Source organism: Oryctolagus cuniculus, chromosome 9 (genome assembly GCF_051225735.1).
Source record: "Oryctolagus cuniculus isolate XC-2025 breed Fujian yellow rabbit chromosome 9, ASM5122573v1, whole genome shotgun sequence".
NCBI lineage: Eukaryota > Metazoa > Chordata > Mammalia > Lagomorpha > Leporidae > Oryctolagus > Oryctolagus cuniculus.
The window spans coordinates 61,504,335-61,517,741 of NC_142875.1; the positions used below are offsets into that span (position 1 = coordinate 61,504,335).

The 13,407-nt window shown below is 42.6% G+C and overlaps 1 long non-coding RNA gene across 2 annotated transcripts in view; it reads right to left on the minus strand.

Moving 5' to 3' along the window:
* The window catches only part of LOC103349063 (uncharacterized), a 40,202-nt gene that overhangs the window by 23,774 nt on the left and 3,021 nt on the right, over nt 1-13,407 (minus strand). The window contains exons 3-4 of one of the 2 annotated variants that reach the window (XR_011378781.2): nt 8,924-8,991; nt 4,142-4,268 (exon numbers count right to left, since the gene is read on the minus strand). This is a non-coding gene — a long non-coding RNA (uncharacterized LOC103349063). Of the gene's footprint in view, nt 1-4,141; nt 4,269-8,923; nt 8,992-13,407 lie in introns of those variants that run through there. The other variant, XR_011378783.2, reaches the window with a different exon arrangement.

Here is a 13,407-nt window from a genome sequence, read left to right on the forward strand (position 1 = left end):
CTACTGTCTTCCCCACCTCGACCACTGTTACTTACCCACCTGTGACAGACCTCCTCATCCATGAAGACTCAATTTAAGGGGTTCCCCCAACAGAGCCCTTTAAAACTTGCCAAAAATATCTACAAGTTCATAGGTATTCTCTTCTCACTACATTCGGTTCTCATTACTTACCTCCACGAGAGCAAACACACTGCATCATGATTTTTTTTTTTTTTTTTTTTTTGACAGGCAAAGTGGACAGTGAAAGAGAGAGAGACAGAGAGAAAGGTCTTCCTTTGCCGTTGGTTCACCCTCCAATGGCCGCCGCGGCCAGCGAGCTGCAGCCGGTGCACCGCGCTGATCCGAAGGCAGGAGCCAGGTGCTTCTCCTGGTCTCCCATGGGGTGCAGGGCCCAAGGACTTGGGCCATCCTCCACTGCACTCCCTGGCCATAGCAGAGAGCTGGCCTGGAAGAGGGGCAACCGGGATAGAATCCGGCGCCCCAACCGGGACTAGAACCCAGTGTGCTGGCGCCGCTAGGCGGAGGATTAGCCTGTTGAGCCGCGGCGCCGGCCGTGCATCATAATTCTTAACACAGTTATCTTCCCACTAAGTTAGCATCGGCTTGACAAAGACTGTATATTATGCATCTTGTCCCCAGCCCATTACACGAAGTTTATCTTCTAGCTGTTCTTCAATAAATGTCACTTGAACTAGTTAAGAGAGAATGGTACTTGGAATGCTTTGTTTAAACTTCTTAAATCCATGCTCATGACATTATACAGAGTCAAGGTTACATTAGGTCATCAAATGAATTCAGGGAGAATTTCCTCTATTTCTAATCTGTGAAAGAATTTGTGTAAGAATAGAATTATCTGCTCTTTGAATGTTGGGAGAATTATCTGTAATACTATCTAGTCAGAGCTTTATTATTTTGCATTTGTAATGATTTATTATTCTAACTTCTTGAGTTGGATGCTTAATTTATTTACTAATAAAAGCATGCAAAATTATCAAATCTCTGCTAAGTACTGATTTTAGCTGCCTCCCACAAAGTAGTTTATATTCTATTTCATTTTTTCAGCTGCATTGTCTAGGTTCAAGATGGCCATCTGCTTATCTAGGAATGCAAGGGACAGGGGAAAGGAAGTCAGTGAGTTGAGACTCTGGATGGCCTCAAACCCCAGCAAGGGAATTGGTAGTTAGGAAACCCCAGCAGAATCCCAGTTGGACATTGCAGACCAGCATGGTGGAGCGATGTTCAGGAATTCAGTGGGTACTCAGACTCGAGGGCAACTCCAACACTAGACCTGCCATTGCACACTGATCCTGTGTGCTACCTCCAGTGGGCAGAGGCCTGAGGAGCTGAGCATGCTGAGGAGGGTCTATATGTAATCTCATCATTATCCAATTTCAAGCACTTAGCAATTTACTATATGAGTAATTTATTTAATTCACAGGATTTTAGGGAATGTATTAAGAGTAGCTTTCTCCCCTAGAGGTGAAGGTCCACACCTTGGGTTCGCTACTGGTTCACCTTTACACTGAATACTACAGTGCCCACCCCCCTTTTTTTTTTTTTTTTTACAGGCAGAGTGGACAGTGAGAGAGAGAGAAACAGAGAGAAAGGTCTTCCTTTTGCCGTTGGTTCGCCCTCCAATGGTCGGCGCGGCCGGCGCGCTGTGGCTGGCGTACCACGCTGATCCGATGGCAGGAGCCAGGTACTTATCCTGGTCTCCCATGGGGTGCAGGGCCCAAGCACTTGGGCCATCCTCCACTGCACTCCCTGGCCACAGCAGAGAGCTGGCCTGGAAGAGGGGCAACCGGGACAAAATCCGGCGCCCTGACCGGGACGAGAACCCGGTGTGCCAGTGCCGCAAGGCAGAGGATTAGCCTAGTGAGCCGCGGCACCGGCCAACCCCCCAAAATTTGTATGCTGAAACCTAATCCCCCAAAGTGTTGGTACTTAGTGGTGGGGCATTTGGGTGGTGATGAGTTTGTGAGGGTACAGTCCTTATTATGGGATTAATGCCCTTCTAACACGGGCCCCGGAGAGTTCCCTTCACCTTTAGGCCACATATAGGCACAGCGAAAAGATGGCGCGGCCATCTATCAATGCAGAAGCAGGTACCTCATCAGCTGACTCCTTGATTTTGGACTTGTTAGCTTCAAGAACTGTGAGCAAGAAGTGTTTCTTGTTTATAAGCCACCTGGTCCATGATATTTTATTAGCCAGAGGGAGTATCACACTTGGGGTGTGCCCTTTTGTGTTTTAGATCTGGGGCAGAGGTGTCCCCTTAGACTGCCCAGTGACAGTGGGTTCTGGCTTGACTATCTTTTTCCAAATGCTCAGGGCAGGCATTTGGCAGTAGTTAGGTCACCAAGGGGGATGCCTATTTCACATATCAGAGGGCCCAGTTTGAACCCCAGCTCTGCTCTCCATTCCAGCTTCCTGCTAACACATACCCTAAGAGGCAGCAGGTGGTGGCTCAAGTACTTGGGTTCCTGTCACCCACATAAGAGTTGTGGGAGACTTAGTACCCAGCTCCTGGATTCTGCCTGACCCGCTTCTGGTGTTGTGTACATTTGGGGAGTGAACAAGCAGTTGAGAGATTTCTGTCTGCTTTTCAAATAAATACAAATATAAAAAAAATTAAAAACGAAAGCTCAAAGTAACCATGAAGTAAATGCCTTAAAACAAAATGATGATTGGATGAACTTTCTGGTTCTTGCTTTCATTTATATTAATCAACATTTTTAGTTAGTTACAAAGGAAGATTGGCTCAGACCTGAACTGTCCGATATAGCAGCCACTAGCTACATTTGACTATTGAATATTCAAGATGTGGCTGGTCTGAATTTTCTAAATATACACTCTGAACTTTGTAGCTGGGTATGAAAAATGAATGTAAAATGTTTCAATAATGTTTATATTGATTGTTAAACTATTTTTAATATTTAGGGTTACATAACATTATTTTGCATGTTTCTCAACTTTTTAAAAACATGACCACTAGAAAAATTTAAAATTCTATATACATGGCTTGCATTGCACTCATATAAGAGTTATATTTGTGCTGATCTAAATAATCTAGTGAGCAATAGTATTTGGGAAATGTATTAGTCCTTTATATATTATGGATGTTAACTACGTTACAGAATACTTAAAAAATTGCTTTTATTTTATACAGAATGGATGAATTTTTTAACTGGATAAGAATTTTTGAAGAATAACAGATTAGAAGACTTTGGGTTCCAAGTATTTCCTATAATTTATATTCTGAAAGAGGACATATAATAACCACTTGATTTGCTGTCAGTGTTCTCTTTCAGAAGGTAAATGAAGTAATGAGTTTACAACACTGTAATTAATCTGTTCAAGTGTTCTGTGAGAGAGAAGTAATAAGATTTTTGGCTAGTAAAATCTCATTGTCAGAGGATAAAATACAAAGGCAAAAAAATATTGGACATTGTCAGGTATGTGCCTTAGACTGTAAGAAAGATACTGCTTAAAAATTAAGGAAATAAGGGCCGGCACCTTGGTTCACTTGGTTAGTCCTCTGCCTGCGGCACCAGCATCCCATATGGGCTCCGGGTTCTAGTCCCTTGTGCTCTTCTTCCAATCCAGCTCTCTGCTGTGGCCCAGGAGGGCAGTGGAGGATGGCCCAAGTGCTTGGGCCCTGCACCCGCATGGGAGACCACGAGGAGGCACCTGGTTCCTGCCAGCCCACAGAGTTTAGTCAGGTCACCACCCATCTTCTTGAGCAGTTTTACTCCTCCTCCATAAAGTAATTCTTAGGAAGTCACAGAGATGATGGCCTGTGTGGGCAGAACTCAAGGCATGAAAATCCAAAATGGCCTGTTTCGGATTCTTCTCCAGGGCTATGGCAGCTTCTGTAGTGCACACCCTAGAAGAGGGTGTGTGCAGCTGCCACTCTGGTTTTGCACCTTCACACATGCTTGGGGCCCTGGTGCTTCTCCTTGGCCAACTCACAGGAGAAGTGACCCAGGCCCTCCGGAGCAGTGTCCATAGAAGTCCAGAGAGAGGTCTGCGCAGGAGGACTGTGCATGCCAATTGATCAGGTGGGTGACAGCAGCCTCCACCTCAGTGAAGTACTTCTGATGGAGGTCATGGTTGCTCAGCAACTCCGAGATCACCCCAGACATGATGCTGGCTGTCCCAGATACAGAAGATGGCTAGGAAGTGGTCCTCGAGGTTGCAATTGGAGAGGAGAATGGAGGGCATGGCAAGCTGGGAGAATGAGCCATGGGGCCCATTCTGGTCAAACACTGTTGAAGCAAGGAGACAGATTCGCAAGTCTCTGGGAATACTGTTGCACTTAACTTTTTAAGCTTTATTGAGGTTTCACAAACAGGAAAAAAGTTAAACACTCAGCCAATACTACATATTGTTCATAGATTCATACACATATAGGAAACATATAAAAACACTCTTGGTAGTATTCTATGTCAATTTCAAGGGAGTGGTTTCCTACATTGAGAAAGGAAAGGGAAAGAGATTCTGAGAATGGGGCTTTAGCTGTATCTGGAACATTCTGCTTCTTAAAAGAAGACTCATGTTATTTCATTTTTATTCTAAATATTAAAATTTAAATATTTAAACATTTAATAATTTAAAATTATACTCTACCTAATTCCCACTTTCTTTCTCCATCTTGTACCTGCAGAACAACCCTATGCCCACCAGGCTCTATGATTATTATTACTTCAAAACCTTTTCAGGGTATATAAAACACCCAGATGTTGCCTCTAACTCTTATTTTATATCTCTAATCTGATCATATGGTTCCCTGACTCACAAAACTTGATTCCTCTATTTTTTCTGGACCTGAGTTCCCTGGTAACTAAGGAGATGATCCCATATTGGAAGCCCTTTTGCTTTGGCTATCCCTCTTCCCAAACTAGTGTCTGACAGAGGCCATTTTATTTGTTGCTATACTTTCTTAGTGCCTGTTGCCTGTCAGCCTGGATTTCTGAGAAGCTCTTAAGGCTAGATTCTCTGGTGCTCTATTTTGTCACCTGGTCTCCTTGGATCCTTTACACCTGCTGCATTCATGAACTATCTTTGGGATATGGAACTCTGAACTCCAGACTGGATTTTCACTTAGCTCTGTTGCCCAAAACCTGTCCTGATCCAGTGAATGTGTGTAATAGAGAGCCCTAGCTCAGAGAGACAAAAATTTATAGCTCTCAGCACTTGCTAAGCTTTCTGATTTCCTTCCTAACCTGTGTCAGACTGATCAAATTAACCACTCTTGCAATCCAGGCCCTTAAAATAAAAATTTATTGGGACCCAGCTCTCTCTCATTACCTTCCCTCACTGTCAGACCTAGAGATACAGTACTTCTTGGAACTAGAGCCTCTGTATTGGAGATGATAAGGACATCCCAAGTCCCTTAAGTGGGCACCCAGGAAGGCATGCCCTCCAGCTACTTGCACAGCACCTATCTGCTTAGCAACCTTTCACTTTAGCTCACTTGAAAAGCTCTGTATTTGAGTATTTTGACCCTTCTGCTCTCTGAAGATTTCTCTCTGGTTCTATGCTACCTTGGCTTCTTCCCTACAAGACTCTGTATTTGTTGCCCTTTTACAGTCCACGGCTCACACCTGACTTAGCCTCTTTAGCAACAGGACCACATCCCACCTGCAGTCTCCATTACCTTGAAGTCTACTGACTGCCATCCCAGAGCTACACACTATTTCGTCCCCATTTTGCAAGCAAAAAGTCTCAAGCAAAGAGTTAAAAAGTAGCGTGGAACAGCACAGATGTGCCTGTTGCCCAGTTAATGTCCACTGCCCACTTCTGTGACAGGCTCTTAGGAATCAATTATAAACAAGGCACAGTCCTGCCAGCCTTCCAGTGGCATGGTACTGAAACTGGTTGTGTAAAAGGAAAGATAATGAGTGAAACAGGAGACGGGCCAGAGTCCGAGGTTGGGGAATTTTATCTCATGTAGGCTTCCTGACAAATGTCTTCTCAAAATTTCTCAGAGTTGAAGTTTGGTGATAGGTGATGATACCTCCTCCACATGGACTCAAGAATTTTCTAGGGATCAGATTGCAGTAGAAATCCCAGAATTACAAGTTCCTACATCTTCCCTGTAGGTAGTGGCCAAGGACCCCCAAATAGCAGGCAGAGATGAGGTGGCAAGCCCTCAGATTTCTTTTTCTGATGATATTCCATTTGTGTAAGTATTGGATTTGTTCCCAGTGAAGTTAGGAATCTGGAATGACATGAACTATGTATTCCTAAATATCCTTTAGTACTATGAAGAGTAGGAGTTTAATTGAGCAGGTTGAAGAGGGACCTATGGGGGCCAGGTGTAGCAGGTTAGGCCACCACCTACAATGCCATCTTTCTCTATCAATCTCTCCCTGTAACTCTGCATTTCAAGATTATTTATAAATCTTAAAAACAAAAAAAGAGGTCTCTGTAGAATGAAGTTTTCTGTAGAATGTACAGCATTAGGAACTGCAGTTGTACATCCCAAGTACGATGGTCAAAATGCTAAGATGAGAATGGTACCTGTAGCTTTGTGAAGAACTGCAGGCAAAGAAATGCTCAAGATGCTATGGAGACTAGTAATATGCCTTTAGGATCATGCCTGGGTACCACCACTGGCTCATCATTTGAAGGTCTCAATTTCCCTGAGAAAGTCTGCTAGTTATCCTTTGTGGCTTACAATTCCTCAATATATGCTACAGTTATAAACACTGACAGGAGAATTAAACTCAAGAAATAGAAAATGTAGTTCCCAGATATTTGGTGTTCTGAGATAAAGATGGATGATGTTTTAAAAATAGAAGTGGGAAGTAGAGGTGACCATTAGTTATATTGGAGTTGGAGGAGGGTGGCACTGAGGAGTCATCTTTTGAGTTTAGCCAGTTATATTTACCAGCCTACCGTCTGGGGGTGGTATCCTGGGACAAGTCCACTTTGATAGACAAGTACAAAGTATTTGCCTAAGGCATGATATAAACATGATATCTGTAGATTTTCCATACTGAGATATAATTTTAAAATTTTAATTATATATATATATATTTTAATTTGAAAGGCAGAGAGACACATAGAGACAGAGAGATTGTCCACTGGTTGTCCACTGGTTCACTCACCAAATACCTACAATTGTTGGAGGTAGGCCAGGTTGCACCCAGAAGCTCAGAACTCGACCTATGTGGGTGGCAGAAACCCAAGTACCTGAGCCATCACCTGCTGCCTTTCAGGGTCTTACATCAGCAGGAAGCTGGAATAGGAAGCAGAGCTGCAGGGCCGGTGCTGTGGCGTAGTGGGTAAAGCTGCTGCCTGCAGTGCCGGCATCCCACATGGGCACCGTTTCGAGACCTGGTTGCTCCACTTCCAATCCAGCTCTCTGCTATGGCCTGGTAAAGCAGTAGAAGACGGCCCAAGTCCTTGGGTCCCTGCACCCGTGTGGGAGACCTGGAAGAAGCTCCTGGCTCCTGGCTTCAGATGGGTGCAGCTCCAGCTGTTGTGACCAATTGAGGAGTGAACCAGTGGGTGGAAGACACCTTTCTCTCTCTCTCTCCTCCTCTCTCTCTGCCTCTCCTCTGTGTAATTCTGACTTTCAAATAAATAAATAAATCTTTTTTTAAAAAAAAGGAAGCAGAGCTGGGATTCAAACCCAAGCACCGTAACATGGGACACAGGCATCCCAAGCAGCATCTTAACTACGCCCACAATATCCTGAGATATTTTTGAGAAAGAAGAGAAGAGCTGACAGTAGATTAAAAAATGCTATACTAGACAATGCTGGGTGTAAGGTCACCCTGAATGTAAAGGGAGGGGTCCTCAGAGCACAGCAGTCTTGGTGGTGCCTTTGTGGAGGCAGTTGACCAGTATGATGATCCAAGTGACTCCTGTGGGGATTCTCTGGCGTAAGTGGAAGTGAGCCACTTGTTACTGGAACAGTCAAGAAGGTGGTGTTACATTACTGAGAGGAAGGGAGCTTAGTGAGGAAATCCATTATGAAGGTGGTCCAGGGAAATTGGATGCTTGGCAGGAGGCAGGTAAAGCTTGTGGTTGCTCCCAGCAGGTGTTTGTTTTTGCATGTATCTTTACATCATTGTGTTCCATCACTTTCACTTTCTGACCTAGAGCTAGCAGAAGTCATGAGCCAAAGTAGAACCTTAATTTGGTCAAAGTAAACAAATGAACAAAGAGAAGAATTCAGGACAGTATTCTATGAATTTCAGGTCCTGTGACAGAGACTTCTGAGGGCAAGTTGAGGATTTGCCTGATCTATTAATATAACTATTAATGCCCTTCCTAGGTGAGAGACAAATGGCCCAAAATATGCTGGGTCATAGGATGAGACATTGTGGTTTCACAAAACTTTGTCCCCACAGGAGGTGGTGAATCAAATTATTGAAAACAAAGAATGTAAGTATTTGTTGTGCCCTGGCAGGAAGGGCTGGTATCCAGATTCTGTATGGTATCTAAGAATCAAATGCCATTTTTGCAGAGGGGGCTCCCTGTTGGTGAGATGGTGTTGTTCAAGCATCTTAATAAGGGTGTTGTAACAGAAAGCAGCGCTGACACTGTAGCTGGAGACCAGGCAGAGATGCATGCATTTCAGTGGATGCTGGTGTGGAAAGGTGATAATGATCACGAACCCAGATAGGATAATGCACAGTTCAGCAAACTGCAGTAGAGGATTCTTACCGACCCCCCCCCCCCCACTGAAATTTAACTCTTAGAATAACATAAAGAATTAACTGAGCAGAGAATGTTCAAGATTTTTTAAAGACTTACATAAAAGGTTTATTAATATTAAAATTTGAAGGGCATAGAGTTTGACATTAAAGCTCAAGTAGCATCTTGTAAATGTTGTGTAAACGTTCTTTTCCCCAGGGAAGAATGCCATTTCTTTAAACCAAACATAAAAATTAGTGATTTACCAGACCTTATTTCCTTGCAGACTTAACTTTCATCAGGAGTTTATATGCCAGTTTCAGAAGCGTTAATGACCATCTGAAAAAGAGAAAGAAAATTACAGGCCTTTTACTGTTAAATAAGAACTCTGTAGGAATCTTGATACATCCATAATATTCTGCCTATAGGCATGCTCTTTGAAGATAACAAGAGCTTTTTAAGAATCTTGTTATAGCAATAATAAGGCTAGTAACTTGTACAATCAAACGTGAGATAGGGATATACTTAAAAAGGAACAGTTTTCAATTTGTTTAGAGATAAGAGCAGAATATTTTGAAGAGTTTAGTGCCTCAAGTCTGGGCTCTACAGGACTGGGGTTTGGTCTAGTGGTTAAGATCCCAGTAGGGACAGCTGCATCTCAAATCACAGTGCCTGGGTTTCAGTCCCAGCTCTGCTCTAGAATCCAGCTTCCTGCTATCGTGCACTCTGGGAGGCAGTGGTAATGGCTCAAGGTGATGGGTCCTTGCCATCCACACAAGACCCGGATTGAGTTCTCAGCTCCTGGTTTCAGCTGGGCCCAGTCGCAGCCATTGGGAGCATTTGAGAAGAAAACCAGCAAAGGGAGAGCTATTTGTCGGTTTATTCAGCAAATAAATAAATAAATGTTTCATATTTTAAAAACTGGGCTATACAAAAGTTATTTTAAAAATATTATTAACTAGATAAAAAGAAATTTGATACTCATTGTTTATAAAGATAACCCATTCCATTTTTTTTTTTTTTTTTGACAGGCAGAGTGGACAGTGAGAGAGAGAGAAACAGAGAGAAAGGTCTTCCTTTGCCGTTGGTTCACCCTCCAATGGCCGCTGCGGCCAGTGCGCTGCGGCCGGCGTACCGCGCTGATCCGATGGCAGGAGCCAGGTACTTATCCTGGTCTCCCATGGGGTGCAGGGCCCAAGGACTTGGGCCATCCTCCACTGTACTCCCTGGCCACAGCAGAGAGCTGGCCTGGAAGAGAGGCAACCGGGATAGAATCCAGTGCCCCGACCGGGACTAGAACCCGGTGTGCCGGTGCCGCAAGGCGGAGGATTAGCCTAGTGAGCCGCGGCGCCGGCCCTAGATAACCCATTCCATTTTTAAAACAGCAATGATTTTTTTTTTTCCTTAGAACTGAACCAAAATCTGTGCCTTCTTTCTTGGAGAGAGGAAGCCTAAGACATTTCTTGTTTAATAGCCTTTCAACTTCAGTTTATTATACCCCTCTAAGTCTTAATTTCTTTGGTCTAAATACCCATGGGTTAAATTTCACATTTGCTATCTTCCTGAATGCCCTCATCTCTGGTCCTACCTCACTTGGGTGATACAGGTGTGGATTGCTTAGCTCAGAGTAGACCGAGGCCACCACTTCTTTTGTGCTGAACACCACACTGGTATTCATGAAACCTATGGTTGTATTTGCTATTTTTTTGCCATAACCACATACTTTTAATGGAAATTGGGCTAGCTATGAAGTGAGGTAGGCAGGTCAATCAACAAATTAGTGAGGATGGCTACATCAGTATTCACGACCATTAGCTATGAGGAATCCTAGTCTGTCCCTTCAGAAGTTTGGCTGATCTCACAAATTCCATTGTGAGGGATTTGTTCAAGTTGGCCCAAGGGAATCTAAAACAAATAAGGATCAAAACTGCTATGGGGGCAGACCAGACATCTCTAGCATAGTTTAAAAGGCTTAAAACCCTCAGTAGAACAGAGATATCCTAAAGCTTAGTCTAGGAAACTTTCAAGGTATCTTAAAAGCTCTGAAAGTTTTCAACCTAGATTTTTACAACAGTGTTTAATGACTTCCTGCCCCAGAAGGAGACATGTTTTGTGGGCACGACTGGCACCTAAAGATCTAATCACATAAGGATATTTCTGTGGAATTTCATGTGAGTTAACTAATGAACGAGGATGTTGTTATTTGCATGTTAAATTAATGTTTCATTTGAAAAGCAAGGCAGCCAAGTAACACGAATGGCAGACCCAGGAACAGCTTGATCCAGGGTCTGTTTTATCTGTCATAAAGTTATGACAATATTCAAAAGACTGCCCTTGCCATTTGAATGCAATCCAGGGAAAATTATCTGATACCATTTTAAAAACAGTAAGCATGTATGTTATGGGCTCATATGAAATAGAAGTCTACCTTACCTTTTGCAAAAGACAATTTTTAAAAGTTGAGTATAATTTATTTTGCAAATTATATTTTCTATTTACTTAATACTGTTTTTAAATGCTTGATAACCTTCATACTTCTTTGAATTAGTAATTTCCGTAACATAAACTTTTATAATATTTTGTGCTTTTATTTTATAATTAACTATATGTCAGGCATTTGAAACCATCAGGGCAATGATATTTAAAGAGAGTCTCATCTGAAGTAATTACACTGAGGCATGATTATTTGCTGTTGAATTTCAATCGTGTATTTTCTTGAGAGGGTACATTGTTACTTCACATGTTAAAAGTTGCATAAGTCAATAAGTACCTGTGACTATAATGATTTAAATCAGAAAAGAAAAAGTATTTGACTATGAGATATAATAGCACTCAGATTTATTTTGCCATTTAAGAGTTCTTTAATTCATAGTGGCACTTGTGAATTATTATCTGTACTATATACTAATAAGTATAGTTATGATTTTAGAATTCATAGTTTAATGAGTGCCTTCGTATATTAAAAATTACTAAATATTATGTTACAGCAGTGGTTAAGATGGTTTCTACCCTTCAGAAGACTTACCACAAAAGAATTACTGAAGAATATAAACTATGACGCAACAGACATGCTTATACATGCTTAAGAACAAAGGCAAGATGGAAGAACTTCGTCTCTAAAATCTACAAAGCATTTTTACATTATTTCAGGGACTGCTAAAGCTACATTTTCTACTTTCAAAATGTTTTCCATTATTTTATTAAGAACTATTAAATAATGCATGTAATGCAACCACCAAAAGAGGCAGTCTGCTTCATTATCTTTTCCTGTATTTTTCAACGTTCTACATAAAGTGTATTAATTCATGAGCATTAAAAAATAAAAACCCAAATCCAGAAACTGAGCCATGTGGATAATAAGGCCTTGCTATCTCCCTCTCACAAGTGAACTGCCAGCTGGGGCTATCAGTCAGGCAGGAAACATCACTCAGGCAGGAATTCAGCAAGTGGGCCAAAGGGAGACAAGTTTTCAAACAGGAAGAGGCATGGAATCTGCTTCTGGCTGTCCCAGAGCTGCTGGTGTAAAGCTCCAAAGCTCCTGGGGAAAGATGATGCCTGCCTTTGTAGTCAAAGGATTAGGCTGAGACCAAGCTCTATGCAGTATGCTTAGTTTCACTGAAAGATAGGACCAGCTAATTTTAGTCTGAACTATGACATTTAGTGCCCAATCTGATCTAGAACAAATCATTCAACCATCTTCAGTTGTTAATTCTTTCATGTACCTATAACCCAAATTTCTTGGGTCCATTAGTCTATGACCAAAACTCAAAATATTTCCATTAAATTACAAAATCACAGTGGAAGAGACACTAGCAATTTTATTGCTAGAAATTAGCCTACCAAAATGTCCCTGGGTTTTCCAGGTGTTCTCTTAAGTTCCTTAGTCAAGCCTGTGTTCTCTGATTGGTCATACTGCTCAGCCTTGGCTCCTCTACACACCACTGCATTGGTAGAGGACACTTGTTTTTCTGTGATGCACCACCCCACATGTGGGGCAGGTCTTATCATTAATTCCCCTTAGCACAGCACAGTCTGGCAGATATCATTTACCAAGACTTTACTGAAGATTCCTTAGGAATATAGAATTGACTGGGAGGACAGCTTCTATCCTCCCCTCCCATCCTTCTCTGCTCCATGCTTCCTTCCTCAGGGTAGTTATTGAGCAACTATTGCCAGGCACTGGTGAGCAAAAACAGTCCCTGCCTATGGACCCAATACTCTAGGGGAAGTTAACAGAATAATCACACAAATAAAAATCCTTATAAGTTGATAACTGCTTTGAAGAAATAGTGGAGAGCCTTAGATAAAGGGGACTACCGTAGTCTGGGGGGCAGGGAGAATGAGAGCAGAACTGAAAGCTGAGGGGTTCCTGGGCACTCAGAGGCTTAGGATGGATGGACAGAGAAAGAAGATTCGCTACTGAAGGAACAGCTCATGAGAAGGCTCTGAGGCAAGGAGGGTTTTAGTCCCACTAGGAGGAACTGAAAGAGGGAGGGGCAGAAGAGACAGGTAGGCTGACATTGGGAGAATGCAACGCATGCAAAGCCACAGAAGGGCTCTAAGTAGGGGAGTGACATGGTCAGCTGCGAACTGCCTGAGTGGGAACACCCATCCTCTGCACATACTTCACGCAGCAGGCAAGAAGACAAAGCCCAGGAACAAAGTGACTAGGCTAGGACAAGAAATACGGACTTTGTAAGTTGGTCCAATTTAATGTTTTATACTTCAAGTCTTAAAAAGAATACACAACGGCCA